Below are 21,425 nucleotides of genomic sequence, written 5' to 3'. Positions count from 1 at the left end.
TAAAACAGGGAAGACTTTTCTTCCACAAAGTCAAACCACATACTAGACCTTTAGGGCCAACATATGGTTAATTGCACGTTTGGATACTGCTAGACTTACACAGTGATGGATGATAATGTATACTTTGTCTCAGAAAGGAACTGTAGTCACTTAGGGAACTAAATTTGCTAACAGAATTATAACATTTTATACTAAACCAAAGGAATATTAAAAACAATATAGAGATGGTTGAATATAGTAATATTTATGTGTGATTTTTATAGTATAAATACTTATACATGTCATACACACACAGAGACACACACATACACGTGGGTTAGTATATACTGGGGTGCCTCGGTGGCTCGGTTGATTAAGTGTCTGCCTTCAAAACAGGTCATGATCCTGGGGTCCTGGGATTGAGCCCCAGGTCAGGGTCCTTGATCAGAGGGCAATCTGCTTCTCCCTCACCCTCACCTGCCACCCCCTGCCACTCGTGCTCTTACTCTTTCTCAAATGAATAAAAATGTTTTAAAGATTTTTTATTTATTCATTCATGAGAGACACACACACACAAAGAGGCAGAGACACAGGCAGAGGGAGAAGCAGGCTCCATGCAGGGAGCCCGACGTGGGACTCAATCCCGGGTCTCCAGCATCACGCCCTGAGCCAAAGGCAGCTCTAAACTGCTGAACCACCCGGGCTGCCCTAAAAAATTTTTTTTATACTACACCATAGAATGTCAAAGAAACTGTAGAGGTTGTCACATGTAGAAATATTATTATTCATCAGTGCAAAAGCCTAATAGTATCCAAGCAGAATCCTTATTTCAGCCTTAAAGGAGTATAATCCAAAGTGTAAATATGCATGCGTCCATACTTCTATTAATCAGTGATTGTATAAATAAAAAAAAGAGGAGAATAGACAAATCCCCTATACAGAACTCTTTATAATTTATGTAAATACTTTGCTCTCAGTGGGGTAGACCATAACTTCCTGCTCTGTAGGTGTGGGCTTCACATAGTGACTTCCTTCCAACATTGGAAGTATGGAAAGGGAAAAAAGAGTCATTTTGCAGTGGAGAAACTTGACAAACACTACCTCAGCCAGGTGGTCAAAGCCAACATCAATAATGACATGTTGAAAGTATGTACCCTTGAGTGACTGTGATGAAAATGGCACTTTATTTCTGTGCTTTCTCTTTAAAAACCCTAGTCTAAGCCTGAGAAAAACATCAGACAAATCCTGAGGGGCATTCTACAAAATACCTGACTAGTACCTCAAACCTGTCAGAGTCATCAAAAACAAGGAAAGTCTAAGAAACAAGCCAAGAAGAACCTAAGGAGATGTGATGAATAAAATGTAAGGTGCTATCCTCCATGGGATCTTGGGACAGAAAAAGGAGATTAGAGAAAAACTAAGGAAATTTGAATAAAGTTGGGACTGTCGTTAGTTAAGTATAATATAAGATATTAGTAATAGGGAAACTAGGTGCAGGGTACATGGAAATTCTGTGCTTTCTGCTCACTTTTTCCGTAAATCTAAAACTTTTTAAAATAAAATGTTAGTTTTAAACATCATGAGAAATCACACATAAAAAGTAGGCTGTAGAAAATTAGTCCAAGTGGAGTTTATTTTTAAAAGGACTGATACACATTAAGCCCCAAAGGGCTTAATTCTCTTAATTCATTTCTCTTACATAAATCTATGCACATTTTTAAAAAATTATGTGATTTGCTCAACCCAGAAATGTCACGTTTTAAAACCCAACAAAAACATTTACAAAGCATACAAAACATATGCAAAAACTATAATTGTAGTTGTTTGCAGAAAGCAAAATATGGGAAACAATTTACCTGTCCATATATTAGAAGGCGATTGTATGGTATTGTGGTTGGCAGAATTCTATGATGAAGCCCCAGTGACCCCACCCTGGAGTATGGGTGAAACTTGGGTTGGGATGGATTCTATTTTCATAATTTGGTTGTCAGATGGCACAGCTGACCTTCAGAAAGAGAGGTTATCTTGAGTGGCCCTGACCTAATCAGGTGGCTCCTGAAAAGGACTCAGCTCTTCCTAAAAGAAGTGTGAAGCATGAGGTGCATTTGTTACTGGCTTTGGAGATGGAGGGGATCACATGGTAAGGAATCAAGGAAGCTTCGAGGCTCTTGAGTGACCCTGACTGACAGCCAGCAAGGAAACAAACTCGAGTCCTGAAACTGCAAGGAAGTTAATTCTGCCAACAATGTGAAAGAGGTTGGAAGAGGACTCTAAGTCTCAGATGAGAGGACAGCCCTGGGGAGACCCTGAGCAGAGAACCAGCCACTCTGTGCCAGACTCCTGACCCACGGAAACTGTGAGGTAACAACTTTGTATCATTTAACCTGCTAATTTTGTGGCAGTTTGTTATACAGCAATAGTAACCAAGGGTATATCCAGGCTGTGGAGTACTGTGCAGCCATTGGGACGAGTGGGGCACATCTTCTTGTATCCACCCAGAAGGAAACCCCACATTACCGCTGATTGTGTAAGGGAAGTTGCAAAAATTATATGTAGCATGATCCTGTTTTCACAAAACTAAGGATATTTGTGAATGGCAGAAAGTCTGGAATGATAACAACAAAGTGCTAGCTGAGGAGTGGGATTTAGCAGAAGGAACTTTGAGTTGTTAATATATACATTTCTTTGGTGATCCAGAGTTTGTTTTGGTGGAGAGTGGTTCTTATTTTATTTACAAGGAGCATGCATTTTGTTTCTAATTAAGAACACAAACTGGGTGCCTGGGTGGCTCAGCTGGTTAAGCATTTGCCTTCAGTTCAGGTCATGATCCCAGGGTCCTGGGATGGGGCCCTGGGTTGGGCTCCCCGCCCAGCGGAGAGTCGCTCCATCTCCCTCTGCCCCTAACCCTGCTCGTGCTCTCATATTCTCTCTCTCTCACTTACCCTCTCTCTTAAATAAATAAGTACAATCTTTAACAATAAAAAAATAATAATAAAAAGGCAAACAAAATCAAACCTTTAACAACCCTTTACTGTCGCTCAGAATGGCATCCAAACTCCTTACGGAGTCCCCACTTGATCCAGCTCCACTGGCCTCCAGGCCTCCTCTGCCACCTCTCCCCCAGCCACCTTCTAGTCCCACCTGCACCTGAAGCTCTAGCTCCAGGGACACCTGTGCTCTGCCTTCTGGACTTCGAATTTACTCTTCTTTTTGACATTCTTTTCCCCTTTGTGAGGCTCACTTGCCCTTTGGGGCTAGTCCTTTGTACTCTCTTCCCTGTTCTTTTGACACCACATCCTCATTCTTTCTTTTTTGATCCTCTTTGCCAGCTCTATTTATTCTCTCTGGTCTTCAGGTTAGTTCTTGGCCTCCTCTTCTATCTGGCTGGGCAAGCTCCTTCCCATCCACTGTTCCAATGCCATCAACTCTGCCTCGATTGTCACACATCCAATTTCAGCCCAAACATCTCTTTAAGCACAACATTCAGAGAGCTTTCTTCAAAATGAGCCACCAGACTTTCCCAGGACACACAGACCCCACTAGATGACACCACTGTCCTTCCCACTGTGCAAGACAGAGGTCTAGCCTCTCCCCTCTCTACAACTCAAACACTTTTCTTTATTGCACTCCCTTCCCTTCTGATCTGATCGCCTGGCAAGTGCCCTGCATCCCTTCCAGAAGCTTCTTTATAAAAACAACTCTGATGTCTTATGGAGTTGAAGAATGAATCTTGTGAACAAAGGAGAGTGAGTAAAGTGATAGAAGTTTATTAAGCAAGGATACAGAAAAAGCTCTCAGGAGTGAGAGGGGTTACTGACAGGGTTGCCACTGGAGGCTTGAAGGGTTGGTCTTTTATTGAAAGCCAACCAGGGAACTCTTGACCTCAGCTCAGGACATGATCCTGAGGTTGTGAGATTGAGCCCTGTGTTGGGCTCCGCTCTCAGCACAGAGTCGGCTTGGGATTCTTTTCCTCTGCCTCTCCCCTGTTCACATGTTTGTGCACACTTGCTCACCCTGCCCCCTCAGATAAAGAAATGAAATCTTTAAAAAAAATAAAATCATTTTCTTTAAGAAAGTTTTCCTAATGCTCAGACCAGACCAATCCCCTGATGTGGGCCCTTGGAGCCCCCTTTCCATTCCTCCATAGCCCTTAAACTTTGCCATGAAGGTTTGCATAATTCATGGATTCACTAAGACTATAAGGCCCCAAGGCTAGGGACTCGCCCTGCTTTCCTCCTTTTGTATTCCTCAGACCTAGCAAGGGTAGGCACTCAACAAACAAAAATGTAAAAGTTGAGGGAAAGAGACAGATAAGAATAAAAGATAAGAATAAAAGAAGGAGAAAGTATGTAGGGGTAAAGAATAATTTGGTGTGGCTGGGATGCAGGCTCTGGGGAGCTAAAGCTGGAAAGGCCAGTTGATGTCAGAATAGGAAGCACACAGATATCAGACTAAGGAAATCAAAATTTTTTGTGAATCAAGGGATGTCAGCTAAGCTTCCTGAGGACAGAATTTATATGATCAAATGGGATAATCTAGTACATTCTAAAAGCCTTTGACAACCAGTTTGAATTGATATTGGCTATGGAACAAGGAATTTCATGGCAGATTATATTTTCTCTATTCTGTGCCTATTGAGTCTTTGATACGACTACTGTCAGTAAGCAACAGTGGAAGACTTTCCACAGTGGTCATAGTGCTTCATGCATTAGCTCATCAGGATGCAAAGGGCTATGGTAATAGGCAGCAGAGCATTTCTCCATCCTATTTAGCAAGGAATCTAAGCAACTTTTTTGGTTCAGGGTTTTTTTGTTTTGTTTTGTTTTTTTGTTTGTTTTTTTATACCTGTTTACTGAAGTGAGCAAGGACTTGCAGCTGTTTGGAGCCTGAGTGGCAGATGATACCAACTTGGAGACTTCTTGGGCACAAGTATCAGTTACAGCCCAGAGGCTGCTGCATGCTGCCCAGAGAGTAGCACATAGACTGCCTCCACACTTGCAGAGCCGAGGGGATCTCAGGTAAAGGGTCCCTAATTACTGAGTGATTAGGCTTGTGAGAGAACATAATCTCACTGGAGGAGAGGCCTTGGTGGAGGTTTCAGTTTTGAAAGCCAGGATGGGATTGCACAGTTGCTCTTCCCTCCACCTCCTGAGAGACCCTAAGTTGTATTTAAACAGGCCCATGTCCCTACCTGTAACTGTATGCCAGAGCAACTCTGCCATGCCTCTGCCTAAGCTATAAAGAACTAATTAACCACACTCAATAGCCCATAATTTGTTATTTCTGTATTCTGTTCCCAAGATTCCCTCCTAAATTATTACCCAGGAAGAAACATAAAACTGCACATAAACATGTATTTCATAGAAACAAGTCAGGTTTTTTTCCCCCTCTATCTCCCTCTGATTTAAAGCAGTGGGTCTTCCTAGCGTGCCCGGGTGGCTCAGTCAGTTAAGTGTCTGCGTTCAGCTCAGGTCATGATCTCACGGTCCTGGGATCGAGTCCTGCGTGGGCCTCCCTGCTCAGCGAGGAGTCTGCTTCTCCCTCTCCCTCTGCCCCTCCTCCTGCTCAAGCTCTCTCTCTCTCTCAAATAAATAAATAAAATTAAAAAAAAAAAAAAAAAGCAGTTTGTCTTCCTGGTTGGAAATGAGGCTCATTCCCAAAGATAGGAAAGGATGCCACTCCCTGTCTCCCATGATGCAGATGTACAGACAGAAGCAGCTACATAATATGTGGGAGCCAGTACAAAAATGAACATGTGGGCCCTTCATTAAGTACAGGAATTTTAAGGCCACAACAGAAGACCATTAAAGCAGGGGCAGGCCTTTCTGAGTATGGGGAGGCAGAGGCTGCTCACACAGAATGGTTTGAGTGCTAGGATGATGAGGGGGCTTTGCCTGAAGATGTTCAGCCACATGAGCAGCTCCTCCCTGGCAAAACCTCAGTAGAGAAGGAAGTGTCATAAAAGATCAGGCAAAAGCATAGGACAGCCATAGGGCCACTTCTGTGAGAGTGAATGGTGTAACCAAGGACAACATTCTCTTGGTGATCCTCAGTCATGATCTGCTTAGAGTTTGGATATCAGAGGGACCAAGAATCAGAAAAGAATCAGGGTACCTTAGGACATTAGAAGGAAGGGGTGATGAATGGGTATAGAGGACACTAGAATCAAGGAGGCATGAGAAGGAATTTCTAGGCATGGAACTCTCCATGTTTTGTTTTCATTTAATCAACCAATTTTTTTTTAATTGAAGTGGAATATATCAAATTTAGATGAATGATTCTTTCCCTCTAAACTTCTCCCTGTTCTCCATTTTCGTAGATGATCCATCTGGGTGGATCACTATTCACCCAGTTGATCAAGGCAGAAACCAGGAGTCATCTTTGATTTCCCCCTTCTTTATCTCAACACCACTTACTGAATCCCATCAATCCTACTTGCATTGTCCCTCTTGAGTCTACACATCCACTTCTCTCTATATCCAGTGATGCCATTATCTCTTCTGGCCATGACTATGACAATAGCCTTATAACTAGATTGGCTTTTTTTTTTTAAACATTTTTTTAATTTTTTTTATTTATTTATGATAGTCACACAGAGAGAGAGAGAGAGAGAGAGGCAGAGACACAGGCTGAGGGAGAAGCAGGCTCCATGCAGGGAGCCTGATGTGGGATTCGATCCGGGGTCTCCAGGATCGCGCCCTGGGCCAAAGGCAGGCACTAAACCTCTGCGCCACCCAGGGATCCCCTAGATTGGCTTTTAAATCATGCTGACTACAATTAAAGTCTTCATTCTGCCACATGTAGTTAACATGACTCGGATAGGTCTCTTCAGCTTTGTGAGCCTCAGTTTCCTCATCTGAAGAATGGGGACAATAATACCTATCTTAAAGGGCTGTTGTCAGAACTAAATGAAATGAATCAAGTGGCTTAGCATACAGTATGTACTTGATGAATCAGCAACCTTCCTTTTCTTTCCCTCATCCTTCAGGCCTTAGTTTACTTTTTAAAACTTTATTTATTTATTTATTTATTTATTTATTTATTTATTTATTTATTTATTTATTTATTTATTTGAGAGAGAGGGAGAGAGGGAGAGAGAACACAAGCAGGGGGAGTGGCAGAGGGAAAGGGAAAAGGAGTCTGATGCCTGGCTCAATACCAGGACCCTGGGATCATGACCTGAGCTGTAGGGAGACACTTAAATGACTGAGCCATCCAGGTGCCTCCTTCAGGCCTTAGTTTAAACATTAATTCCTTAGGTCCCTTTCTCTCTTGACTTGCCAGACTCCGTATAGTTTCCCAGAAGTGCAGACTGTTCTGCAACATTCATCAAACTTATCTGTCTTCTTTCAACTGTCCTTTCCATTAGGCTAAGGATTCTGTTTTATTCTGCCTAATGAGAGGCCTGACATGGAGTGGAAAGTCATATTTTGTTATTTGACTGGTATCCTCATACATAATCAAACGTTCCCAGGCTTGGGATCCCCATAATGTTCTCCACTAACTGTAAGTAAGAGGATAGGTGACCACATTACATCAACAAATAAGAGACCAAGAGTATCCTACCAGATTTAAGTTAAACTTAAGGGCACTGGGGGTGATTCATCATAGCAGATCTCTTCTATAAGAAACAAATCTAGGGGGAAAAAAAAAAAGAAATCTAGGGACTGGATCAAGATGGTGGAGTAGGAGGATCCTGAGCTTACCTGCTCCCGTGGACACACCAAGGCTGCACCTATATATAGAACAACTCTATTGAAAATGATCTGAAGACTAGCAGAACAGCTCTTCCACGGCTAAAGATATAAATAAAAAGCCACATGGAGAAGGATAGAAGTGGCAAAGACATGTCCTGGTCGGAATCCAGACCCCTGGTATAGTGAATCACCAGTGGGAGGGATATCACAGGCACAGAAATCTTCCCTCAGAAATGAGGGGTTCAAACTCTGCCCTCCCACCATCAGGCACCCCTGGCTGTGGAGATCTGCACTGGGAAGAGGAACCCCCATAACATCTGGCTTTAAAAAAATCAGTGGTGGCTAACTTAAGGAGCTTTGACAATCAGCAGGGCTAAACTCCAGGAGAACCAGAGGGTGGTAGGAAATGGAGACTCCACTTTTAAAGGGCCCATGCACAAACTGAGACTCAGCACAGAGGCAGCCATTTGAAAAGTGCCTGTGTCGTATGAGAAGAACATTTATTGACTAATTTTTAAAAATTATTTTATTTAGGAGAGAATGGGTGGCTCAGTTGGTTAAGCCTCTCTGCCTTTGGCTCAGGTCATGATCTCAGGGTCCTGGGATTGAGCCCCACATCAGGCTCCCTGCTCAGCAGGGAGTCTGCTTCTCCCTCTCCCTTTGCACCTCCACCCAGCTTATGCTTGCATGGGCTCTCTCTCTCTCTGTCTCCCTCTCCCTCGAATGAATAAATAAAATCTTTAAACAAAACAAAATGAATTTTTTAGGGGCACCTGGGTGGCTCAGTCGGTTAAGCCTCTGCCTTCAACTCGGGTTGTGATTTTGGGGTCCTGGGATCGAGCTCTGCTTCAGGCCCCCTGTTTAGTAGGGAATCTGCTTCTCTCTCTCTCTCTCTCTCTCTCTGCCCCTCCCCCCTGCTCATCCTGTCTCTCTTGAATAAATAAAATCTTAACTAAATTTTTTATTTTAAGTAAACTCTATACCACACATGGAGCTCAAACTCATAACCCTCAGATCAAGAATCTCATGCTCTACCTACTAAGCCAGCCAGGTACCCCTGACTAATTAATTTTAGGGTGTGTGTTGGAAGAGCAAGGATCTGTAGGGAGTTTTTCTGAGAACAGAAGCACTAGCGAGCACCACTTTTCTTTCCCTCCCTCTGTCTAGCTGGCCTGATGCTAGTAGGTGCTAGTTCTGACACTCTTCACCTTGCTAGCACTGCTCACCTTGCCCTGGAAGTCCCTTGCAGACCTCCCCTGGTAGACATCCCTTGAAAGCAGCTCCTGCCCTGCCCTGCCATACCAAATGGGCAGCCTCGGCCAGGACCAGTACCCTCCTGCCTTAATAGCTCCTGTCCTGGCAGGCAGTCCTGACTAGGACTGGTGCTCCCCACTACCAAGTGGCTACAACCCTGTCCCACCCAGTGGGTAGCCTCAGCCAGACCAGCACCCTCCTGAAGCAGCTCCTGCCTGGGGAGGCAGGGGATGGGGAGACTGTGGCACCACTTACCAGTGCATTCACAACAACCACAGCTGGGCCTTGCATCCAGCCACACTGGGGTCAAGTCCTGCACATCAGTGCACCTGGCAGCAACCACAGCAGGGCATTGCAGCCAGCCAGGCCCTGGGCCAGCCCTGCCTGCCCACTAGCATGCTTGCAATAGTTGCAGCCCAGCCACTACAGGAGGGCACATGCAACCCACACAAGACAACTCTGGAATGTGTGGTCTAGTAACCAGGGTATTGCACTTCTGGGCCCCACAGAATGGCTTCTACGTGCTACTCCTTTAAGACCAGGAGATGTAGCTGATTTACCTAATAATAGAAACAAACAGAGAGAGTGGGTTGCTTGGGTGGCTTAGTCAGTTGAGCATCCAACTCTTTATTTCATCTCAGGTCATGATCTTGGGGTCATGGGATCAAGCTCAGCCTCAGACTCCACACTCTGTGTGGGGTTTGCTTATCTCTCTCCCTCTCCCTCACTCATGCCTGCTTTCTCAAATAACTAAATAAAATCTAAAAAAAAAAAAAAGGGTCCTGGGGTGACTCAGTCAGTTATGTGTCTGCCTTTGGTTCAGGTCATGATCCTGGAGTCCTGGGATTGGGCCCCACGTCTGGCTCCCTGCTCAGCAATGAGTCTGTTTCTCCTTCTTCTCTGCCTCTTCACCTGCTTGTGCACATGTTCTCTTTCACTCTCTCCCTCCCTCTGAAATAAATAAAATCTTAAAAAAAAAAAAAAAAAAAGGTAAAGAAACCGAGTCAGGCAAAACAGAGGGTGATGTTCCAAATGAAAGAACAAAACAAAACCTCAGGAAAAAAACTAAGTCAACTAGAGATAAGCAATCTATCTGATAGAATTCAAAGCAGTGGTGATAAAAGTGCTCATTGAACTTGTGAGAAGAATGGATGAACATGGTGCGAACTTTAATAAAGAGGTAAAAAATTTCTTTTTAAAAATCAGAGTTAAAGAATACAACAACTAAAGTGAAAAATCCACTAGAGGGAATCCACAGTGGATTAGATAATGCAAAAGAATGGATTGACAGTCTGGAAGACGGTAGTAGATGTCATCCAAGCTTAACAGCCAAAAGAAAATAAATTTTTTAAAAGATTTTCTTGAGAAAGAGAGTGGGGGACAAGCAGAAGGGGAGGGAGAATCTTCAGCAGACTCTGCACTGAGCATGGAGCCCAACGTGGGGCTCATTCTCAAGACCCCTGAGATCATGACCTAAGCTGAAATCAAGAGTCAGATGTTCAAGCAACTGAGCCACCCAGCCGCCCCAGAAAAAAGTTTTAAAAATGAAGATAATAACATCAAACATAATCACATTCACATTATAGGGGTCCCAGAAGAGAGAGAAAGGAAAGGGGCAGAAAACTTATTTGAAGAAATATTAGCCAAAAACTTCCCTGGGGAAGGAAACAGACCTCTAGGTCCAGGAGGCACAGAGAGCCCCAAAGAAGATGAACCCAAAGAAGTTTACACCAAGACAAATAATGATTAAAATGTCCAAAATTAAAGATACAGAGACAATCTTAACAGCAGCAAGAGGGAAGCAACTAGTTACATACAAAGGAATGCCCAAAAGATTATCAGCTGATTTTTCAGCAGACATTTTGCAGGTCAGAAGGCAATGGCAAGATGTATTCAAAGTGCTGAATGGAAAAAAACCTACAACCAAGAATACCCAGGAAGCTTATCATTCAGAATTGAAGTAAAGATAATGAGTTTCTTAGACAAAAGTTAAAGGAGTTCACCACTAGTAAATTGACCTTACAGAAAATGTTAAAGGGACTTCTTTAAGTGGAAAAGGCCATAACTAAAAGAAAATTATGAAAGAAAAAAAATCTCACTGGCAAAAGCAAACATATAGTAAAGATAGTGTGAGCCAACCATATATAAAGCTAGTATGAAAAAAAAAAAAAAAAAAAAAGCTAGTATGAGGTTAACCGACAAAAGTAGTAAAATAACTATATTTAGAGGCACCTGGGTGGCTCAGTCAGTCAAGGGTCTAGCTCTTGATTTTGGCTCAGGTCATGATCTCAGGGTTATGAGATTGAGCCCCACTTTGGGCTCTGTGCTCAGTGGGGAGTCTGTTTTTCTCCCTCTCCCTCAAAATAATTAATAAAATCTTAAAGAGAATCAACTATATTTATAATTAAGGATACACAAAATAAAAACATAAAATATGACATCAAAAACTAAATGTGGAGGGAGAAGTAAAAATGTAATGCTTTTAGAATGTGTTCAACCTTAAGTGGCTATCAACTTAGAGTACATACACTGGATGTTATATATGAACTTCATGGTAACCACAAACCAAAAATCTATCATAAGTACACAAAAAAACTAAAGAGAAAGGAATCCAAACATAACACTAAAAAGTTATCCAATCACAAGGGAAGAGAGCAAGAGAATAATGAAACAGGAGAATTACAAAACAACCAGAAAACAATGAACAAAATGCTAATAAACATACCTATCAGAAAATACTTTAAATGTAAATGGACTAAATGCTTCCATCAAAAGATGTCTTCCATCAAAAGACATAGGGTGATGGAATGGATGAAAAAGCAAAACAAAACCTGAAAGCCTTTCTATGTGCTGCCTACCAGAACTCACTTCAGACCTAAAGACACAGACTGAAAATTTAGAGATGGAAAAATATATTCTATGCAGATACAAACAAAAAGCTATGGTAGCAATACCTGTATCCAATAAAATAGGCTTTAAATCAAAGACTGTAAAAAGAGACAAAGAAGGGCTTTACATAATGATAAAGGGATCAATCCAGCAAGATATAACCATTGTAAATATGTACCCAACACAGGAGTATATAAATATATAAAGCAGCCAGAGTCCTAAAGGAAAGGGCCCAGCCAGCACTACTGACTGCTCACCCAGCCCTCACCTCTCCTGGGAGTGAGGTTGCCCCATGGAGCCCATCTCTTTGAGACTCCCAGAAGCCCAGGGAAGAGTTTCCACCCTAGCCAGAAAACTTGTCCCTGGCAACACTCCTAACCATAGTGGCTGAATACGAGGTAGTTCATGTTGGGGATCTCCTGGCTAGACATGGCCAGGAGTCTCTACCAAGACACTGGAAAGACCTGACCTCTCCTCTCTTTGGCAGAGGAGATATGCCATTGCCTTGGAGCAGGGCAGGCTGCATGGAAAACATTCAGGATTCCTGCCTCCTCCAACTTTGGACAACACTGGAAAGCTGGTAAGGTGTGGAGAGTCGGTCAGAGTAGACATTTGGGCAGGGCAACTAGATTTGTAAAACATGATCTGTTTTCTCATGGAACAGTAACAGCCTTGTGGATTGATTGGACAAACATCCCCATAATGAGATGAAAAACTAAAGCAGAGTGGAGCGGTCAAAGTGACACCCTTAAATAAGAACTTAAGGGGCCAGAACACAGGTTCCACAGTATCTGGGTCAGGGCAGCCTGGGACTACACACACCCAGACAGACACCTGACTGTAGCTTCTTCAAGCTAAGAGTTGTGACCTGTGATGGAGTCCGTGTGCTGCCAGTGATCTTAAATGCTGATTTGTCTCTGTGCTAGAGGTGGAAGTCTTACAGTTGAGGAAGCTCCTCTTAAGAAATTTAGTAAATTTTAATAAGTAGCTAATTCCTTCTTGCAACATGGACTGCTTTGTATGTAATAAGATTCTAGATTTTAGAAATGAACAGTCCTTTGTAAATCCAGTGTAATAGCACTAGTATTAAAGGGTGTCTTTGGAATTACTCCTGAGCCTTCTCTACTCTGATTTAGGCCTTTTTTTTTTTTTTTTTTTTTTAAGATCTTATTTGAAAGAGAGCACAAGCAGAGGGAGCAGCAGAGGGAGAGGGAAAAGCAGGCTCCTTTCTGAGTAGGGAGCCCAATGTGGGGGCTCAATCCCACAACCCTGGGTTCGTGACCTGACTTGAGCCAAGGCAGATGATAACTAACTGAGCCACCCAGGTGCCCCATTTAGGCCTTTTATCATGCACATGGCCTCTTACTGTTCTTTCCACTGCTTCATCCTCCTACCACCCACTCCCAGCTGGCTTTGATTAAGGAGAGACTGAGTAGGGCAGTGGCTGGGAATGTGGTCTCTAGAGGCAAAGGGCCCAGCCCCAAACCATGGTTCTGGTGCTTATTTGCTGCGTGACCTTGGGCCAGGGTCTTTCAGCAATGCTGGCTCAGTTGCCTTATTTTCAATTGAGGATATAATAGTACTGACCTTGCCAGGTGGATAGAATTAAATGTGTTAATTGAAATACTTAAACAGTGTCTGACCCATAATAAATCTTAATTATTATCATCTTGGTCAGCTCTCTGTTCAGAAACCCCAAATAATTCTAGAATTGAGACCAGTGTTTGTTTAATCTGAAATATACTTCCTGGCTTCTTTTAACAAGTATTTCATTTGCTATCACACGCACTCTAGCTCAGTTCCCCAGACCTGCCCTCCTGCCTCAGCCCATGCTGACCCAGTATTGACATTGGTTGACATCAGGGCTGCCCCTTCAGACCCGGCTCTCTGGTCAGACATGTTGATGGGCTTTCTTCCTCCTTTGAGTCATATCTAAGTGGTCCTCTAAAGTTGTAGAGGAAAGCTAAAGTCATCAGACATGAAAAGTATTCTGTAAACAACTGAGCATTTAAAAAATTACTTTCCACTTAGACATTGTTAAACAACAAAAATTCAGCTGAGTAACTTCAAAGATCAAGTTGGCTTTAATTCAATGACTCATGAGTTGGGGAGCATCCCCTCCAGCAATAGAAAGCTCTGAAGGGCTGTACAAAATGCAAGGTTTTTAAAAAGCAGAAATGGGGTGGGAAAGGGGAATGACTAGTAAGGAATGCATTATTTCAGGAAGATGGCCTTTCTAACAGAATTGGAAGGGGTCTATCAAGTGGATTTTCTCACCAGTGCTGACGAGGTAATTCCAAGCCAACTGGTTAAAGGTTCTGCCTGGGGAGCCAGAGGTGCAATTAGGTTAGTTAGCAAACCGGGATTTGCTGACATGGGGCTTAGGCTTAGCACAGGTGACTCCATTTGGGTCCTGTTGTGTTTTTAAACATCTCCCTGCTTAACATCCTCCCCTTCCCCCCACCATAGTCCATCTCTCTCATCTCCTACTTAACAATTGTGAGAAGTCGTGAACTTCTGACAGTGACAATATAATGAAATGGTGCCAGAGTACAATTTAAGTTTTAGAATGTAGACTGTCATAAAGTCACGGAAGTATTGGTGGGAAACCACTCAAATGATTGCAGTCATTGGCAAGTGAGAAGTTGAAGGTTAGGTCCATTAACAAATGAAGAGCTTCACGGAACCAGTGAGGTACTTCAGTGGGGTGATTTGAGTATCAGAGAATTAACAGATTAAGAGGCTTTCAGGAAAACTGAAGAACTCCTTGACAAACTTTAGCAGAAATGACTGCCCCAGGGAAATGGTGTCCTGTTATACAATCATATAATTTTAGGAGGGAAATACAATTTTGTTCTAAGAATTAGCCCATAGTTGCAGTTGTACTTTGATATTTTTCTAAGATTTTTTTTTTAAGATTTTGTTTTTATTTATTCATAGAGAGGCAGAGGGAGAAGCAGGCTCCATGCAGGGAGCCCGACATGGGACTCGAACCTGGGTCTCCAGGATCATACCCCGGGCTGCAGGCAGCGCCAAACCCCTGCGCCACCGGGGCTGCCCAAGATTTATTTATTCATGAGAGGGAGGCAGAGACAAAGGCTGAGGGAGAAGCAGGCCCCCTGAGGGGAGCCCGATGTGGGACTCCGGGATCACACCCTGAGCCAAAGGCAGATGCTCAACTACTGAGCCACCCAGGCGCCCCGAGATACTAGTTTTAGTATTCATTTTGCAAGAAATCCAACCAAACCTTTTCCATTGCTTATTATATGTAACTCTAGTCTTCATTTTAAGTAGGTTGACTCAGACTTTTTCAAGTCTCAGTTCTTTTTGGATAATGAGCACCTTTTAATTTATTTTTATCTGCCTCATCTTCCCTAACAGACGGCACACTCCTAAGGCAAACAGTGCCAAGACAGAAATGCCATGTCATCATCTCATGGGATGGTGGGGGTGGTTATGCATGGTTGAGTCACCAGTGAAGCCTGTGCAGACCCACACCCCTCAACTACTTGTTAAATTAATGAGTCCTAGTATATACAGAGCTGTTGGAAGCAAAGACCCATAGTGAGGGTCCCCAGCAATGACGGTGACTAGATGACCTCATATACCCAGGCTGTTGTCCTCAGCTCTGTCTGGGCTTTTCAGACATTGGCAGTCATCTCCAAGTCTGGAGTGCTCGGGAGGGCAGGGCTGGGTGGAGGGCAGGAGAGTGTCAAGGGTGATCAGGGGATGGATGCCCTGTTAAGGAGAGGCAGAGGTCCCTGTTGCCACTCCTCTGGCATTCCCTCAAGTAGCATACAGAAGCTGTGTAAGGTGGTGTTGGGTGCTCTGGTTTATTCCTGTCTGATATGGTTCGAAACTTTCTAAAACTGAGCTTCAAAACCAGAATGCATGATGGAGCTTTTCCCAGTCCCAGAGAAGGTGGCTGCCAAGAGGTTAACTTACTTGGGAGTGGAGGAGGAAGGGCAAATTGGCACCAATGTTCACCCCAGCTCCAAGCACTGACTGGTTGGTAAGGAACCACCAGAGCAGAGGACAAAAAGCAAGGCCAGGTGCTGCAGGCTGTTCCCTTTGGCCCTCCTTTTGACAAGTTTGGGTTAGCAGAGCCCTCAGGCCTAGGAGACAGTCCCTGAGTTAAGGCCTCAGAGCTGCACGGGGGTGGGGGGGTGGGAGGGTTGGGGGGGGTTGAGTGGAGGGCCTGTAAACAAGGCACGACCTTGAAAACAGTTTTTAGTGGGAATACCTGATGCTCTAGCAGTTTCCCCAGGCTCCTGGGGGGAAGATGGCCTTTGCTCCCTCCCTGAAGGACTCACAAGGAACTGTGGTTAATAAAAGGTCTCCTTTCTAAATACCTTGATTTAGAAGTCTCTAAGGAAGTCTGCATGAAAGGAGGGCAGAGAACTGACCTTCAGGAATACCACTACTTAGGAAGCAGGGAAAGGACTGGGAGACAAAGCCCCTGCAGGCTAACTGCAGAGGTGTTAACAGCCAGCAGGAGGCTGCCTCCTGGGGAAGTGTTTCCAGAGGTAAGGCGCTGGGGCTGGGGCTGGAGTGCATGGCTAGTACTCAGGGACATCTGAGAATGTCTCAGGGGCAGGAGGAGCCTCTGAGGCAGCAATGGGTTTATCAAGTCAGATGAAAGAATCATACCCAGCGTTGCCAGAGCACGGAGGTTGTCCTGTTCCAAGGGATGATGGGGACTTCAAGAGTGGGAGCCGCCCCAGTAAAGAATGTATGCTAGCTGGTCACAGCACCTTCTGGTGACTTGGAAGAACTGTCAGTCTAGGGATTGACTTTCCAAATGGCAAAGTATAGCAGGGGAACCATTTACAACTAAAACTCATCTGGTTTAACGTGGGTGACAAAGCCTTAAATATATTCAGCTACCCTGGGCTCCTTAGATGCCAGGGAGAATCATATGAACACAAGATCTTTGCTTCATTTTCCAACCTTGGGCTCTAGGGTCCTCATGGAGGCTCTCTTGCCAGATAGAGCAACACAACCTGGGGCCAGACCTCTGCCTCATACACTTGCACTGCAGAGGTTAAATGCCACCTGGCTCTGTCTCCTCTGCTCCTCAGCCTGGACAGCTGGCCTGCATCTTACAGTTGTCTTGAGTCAGAAATCTCTGCAAAGTGAGGCCATATCAGTCTCCACAGGGCTCAGGAATTCTTAGATGCCACCTCAACCCCAACAAGCAGTTTTCTTTCTCAGCCCCCCTCCACTGCTTTTATATAGTTTTAATGCATCAGTGCAGCTGCATCCATTAGAAAATTTTAATGCTTTAATAAAATATATATACGAACTTTAAAGTCTTTGAGTAATGATACATTTGCGATTTCTTGTAAAACTCAGATCAGAATGCTTCAAGGTCAAAATTTTACCTTTACAAGGTGGAAGACCTGGGGTGGGGCCAGTTGTCTTCTAGACTTAATACATGGTGAAACAGAATGTCTACCAGACATTGAGTATCTGCCAGCAGCCAGAGACAAATGCCATCTCATCCCATGAACAGTGGGGAAGGGAACATTTACTAAGCAACCACCTTCACCCCCCTCTTCTGGCAAGTGCTCTGCTCTAGATGAGGAAATGCTGTTTCTCACTCACCCACAGGCAACTCAGCTGGTGCTGCAAGACTGGGATTCCAAGCCTAGGTCTGTGGGCTCTGAAACTCAGGTTCTCTCACCAAATTAGTGGTTTTGAAACTGGCTTCTGTGGCAGTGCTTTAGGGGTTCTCTGCAAACAAACGCTTCAAATATCTTAAATATTAAATAAAACCCAGCTCTAATATGCATACTCAAATGTAAAACACACACTAGCTTAGACTGCCTGAAAGCTCTCTGTAAGGCCTCCACAGCTGTGCGTCTCAGGGTGGGCATGGCAGAGGGCACTAGCCTGGTGCTGGGTCGCCATGCCTGGCTGCAACTCCATGCTAGTGGCTCTCACTGCAGAATAAGGAGTGCTTATTTACAACCTTTGGGTGTTTCTTTCTGATACACAGAGGATAAGGATTGAAAGAAGGTGTTGAATATTCTTCTATTAATCCTTTCTTTTCAAGCATCTACTTCACTTGTCAGTAACCAGAGATTGCAGACAAGCTGTGACTATTACCATTTGCAACCACTTACCTATATATGATAAGGATTTTTTTCTTTGTCAAACTCAGAAATAAATTGGAGGCTGAGACAGTTCACAACTAACCTATTTGTAGTAAAAATGCTCTCACACCGCACTGAGTTAAGACAATGTTATTACTTGAACTCAGACAATTCATGCTAGTAACATTTATATATTTGAAAGGCTAAAAAACAATGATTATAATTTCAAAACTGTTTGATTTGGGTTAGGAGGATGAGGCAGGCTCATAGTTTAAGCCTTTTTGGTAGCAATTACTAAGCTCTTTTCTAATATTTCTGGCTTAACTCAAAGAGAATCAGGTTAACATAAATATTTATCTAAAGTTGTCTTCTGGAAGCCCAAGAGCACTGGGAGATGGTGCAGGTGGAGTCGGGGAGAGTGTTTCTTATTCAAGGTCTGCTGTTAATTCATTGACAACCATGGGTAAGTCTTTGCGGCTCCCTGAGGCTTCATTTCCCTCAACAAAAAAACCAGGAGTTTGGATTAAATCAGTCATTTTCAGATTTTTATTTTAAGCACCAAAACCTTTCTTCAAATCATATTTTATTTAGAAGTCTAATACTGAATGGGCCTGAGGACCACACCCCCACCACCCCCAAAGACCTCACAAAATAGCATGAAAACCACGAAGAAACTAGATGATTGAAGGTCCCTTCCACATCTAGGGGTCAGGATTTCAAGTCCCCTGCCTCTGAAACAGAGAGCCCAGCTGCCCCTTCCTGGCCAGGCCCCTCCCTCTCCTAGACCAACTAGGGCTGAGCTGCCTCATCCCTGGCACTGACTAGAGAACCACACGGTGGCAACCACAATCCAGGGGCTAAACAACTGTTTGTGAGTGAAGAGGACACATTTATTTCATTTACAGGGTCACTGAGACCACAGCAAAATCAATGCTGTTACAATAGGCAAGCACTACTGTCTGCAGCAACACACAGCATGTTTCTTAAACAGCATAAGAGCCTCACAGGTTACGTTTGCATTAAAAAAAAAAAAAAAAACTTATAAACCAATCGGGAAACAGTTAAAGGCCAATCTTAAATACCAATGTAAAAATTTCACTTGAAAATGCAACTGAAATGCAACTGCTAGGAGCACTGTAAGAAAAGGTGACCCAATTCAGGTACGCTAGAAAAGAACAGAAGTAGTAGATAAAATACAACAGCAACATTTAAAAACCTAGTGATTCCCATGTCAGGGGGACCTTCTTCCCCTTAAGCCTCAGAACACAGGCCCAGCTCAGAAGAGGCCTGTTCGACAGGGGAGGCAACTGCTAATTCTGCAAAATGTGCAGCAGTGAACTCTGCATATGGAGGAAAGGAAAAAGGGTTACACGCCGGGGACAGACAGCAGGCCTTGTGTTGTAAGAGGCAGAGGCTTACAAGGCAGAGGCCACCTCCTACTGCTAGAGCCCTCTCACATATTCTATGCCAGCCCTCAAGATACTTGTCAATAACCTCAACTTAGAACAAATGTCCTTAGAAAATGTGACTAGGTATTAAACACCTGGGATTCTTGCCATGTTATTCAGAACTCCAAACAGAGAGTCAGTCACTGTCCCACAATCTACAGCCCATTTTTCACTGTGCTGTTAGTCTGTCCCCTACGAATTCAGGGTAGGGAACAGCTGCAGCCCTGGGGCCAGGTCACTCGAACAGGCACTAGCTAAATGAAATCCTACAACAGCTTCAAATCAGCCCTCATTCTTAAAAGATCAATACAAAGTCAGGGGTAGAGTTAACTTCAGCAAACATGGAGCCTCCTAGCTTCATGCACAGAAGCCAAAGTAGATCAGTCTTCTCAATAGCCTGTGATCTTATTCAAGGGTATACCCTTGATTCCCATTTCAGTATATTCGATAGCTGGATATTGTTTAACAGATCTTCTGGCACCATCTTGTTCATTCTCCTTCAAATCTGCCACAGTACCTTTTTAAGTCTTAGAATATGCTTTGCTAACATAGAAATCAACAGCGAGCATATCAACAAAATAAAGAAAAAAATTTCTGTACATCTTCACTAGAAAACTCCCAGTGGATTAAGGCAGCCCTATCATTTTTTAGACTGGGAATAAGGCCAAAGTAAAGAAAGAAGGGAAGTATTAAGAAAGTGCCAGGATAAAGTTCAGGTAAGGAGGACATCCTGGCAGCTCAAGGCCACTGTTCGTACCCATTGCTTCACACCAAATGCCTCCGTGTGGGGGCCTAAAGAAAACTGGCCTTGCCCTTGGACAACCACCTTTCTCTGCACACAGACCTCTCCCACAGCAGTTCCTTCCCTCAGACCCACACTGTGCAGGTCTCCCCAGCATACTATGCTGGCTCATCTTCTGCCCCCAGCAGCTTCCCATCTACGGGCCCCTGCCAGCCTTGCTAATAAGTTCTGCTAGTGTTTTTACCTGGCAGAGGGCTAAACATTAGACTTTAGAACAGTAAGGCGCTGTGTGTAGATACACGTTGGCTATGACAATCATTTTTACAAATTGGTCTGAATACAGTCTGGCCTCCCTGATAGCTGCTGAAGTGGCACCTTCTCCCAGAGAACAAGCTATTTCTCAAACACCTGCTAGATCACACTTGCAGCCTTCAGACTAGAATCAGCTGAGTTCTTTATGTACTTTATATATGTTAGGCAGACAGTACATCCTGAAGGTGACCCTGGAAAGCCTACCTCAGGGTTGAGGCCCTCAGGGAGGCTCTGGACAGGTCACTCTTTAGAGCCTAGTCAACTCACCAGAGATGCTGGACTGGAGGCCCCAGGGCTGGGCACTACTCAGTACCACCCTTCTCTAGGGAGGAACTGTATCATGTAGCTCTCCCACAGACCTGCGGGATGAGAAGGATGCCCAATAGTGATGCAGGGGAAAGAAAATACACCTCCATGAAGAACAAGAACTAGTCAAGAAGTGACTAGAAACTATGGTCTTGCTTGGCTAGTTGCAGGTCTACAGAACAGAGGTTTGGTGCTCTGTGTGGAGGAAGGAAACTCCACTTAGGCACATAATCCAATCGTATCCATTTCCGCTTCTACTTCCAGGGTCTCCCTGCCCACCCACATGCTACCATCCAAGAACAATAGACAGAGCACTTCCAGCCACCTCCCCCTGCCCCAACATCTTCTGAGCTCTAAAGCATGAGCTCTACCGCATGCTGACCTCTGTGCTTAACCACGGCTGCAGATGCAACTGATACTCCCCAGGGCGAGGGGTTTGGGGGAAGCCTAGAAGCCAGAGGTAGTTTTATTTACTATATTTACTATGGATGCTCAGTTCTTTGGACGAAGAAAAACCCCTAATTGTTAAGATGCCTGATTGCTTTGCCTTTTTAGCTTTAGAGATGTTAGGGGCAAAACCATCAAGGAAAATGTGTTTCAGTGCCTGGGCATTGTAGTACACCTCCTTGCCAAGATCCCGAGTAGAACAGAAAGCTGCAGTTATCCTTACCAAAGTTCAGTTTCCCGGTATCACCTCACG

The 21,425-nt window shown here is 44.0% G+C and overlaps 1 long non-coding RNA gene across 1 annotated transcript in view; it reads left to right on the top strand.

Moving 5' to 3' along the window:
- The window catches only part of LOC140594160 (uncharacterized), a 49,040-nt gene extending 43,441 nt beyond the window's left edge, over nt 1-5,599 (top strand). Inside the window, exon 3 of the long non-coding RNA XR_011994692.1 lies at nt 1,195-5,599. This is a non-coding gene — a long non-coding RNA (uncharacterized lncRNA). The remainder of the gene's footprint in view (nt 1-1,194) is intronic.
- Nucleotides 5,600-21,425: the final 15,826 nt, after the last annotated feature.

The sequence above is a fragment of the Vulpes vulpes genome, chromosome 10 (genome assembly GCF_048418805.1).
Source record: "Vulpes vulpes isolate BD-2025 chromosome 10, VulVul3, whole genome shotgun sequence".
NCBI lineage: Eukaryota > Metazoa > Chordata > Mammalia > Carnivora > Canidae > Vulpes > Vulpes vulpes.
Note: the sequence above shows the minus strand (reverse complement) of the source record. Positions and strands in the feature narration are given on the sequence as shown.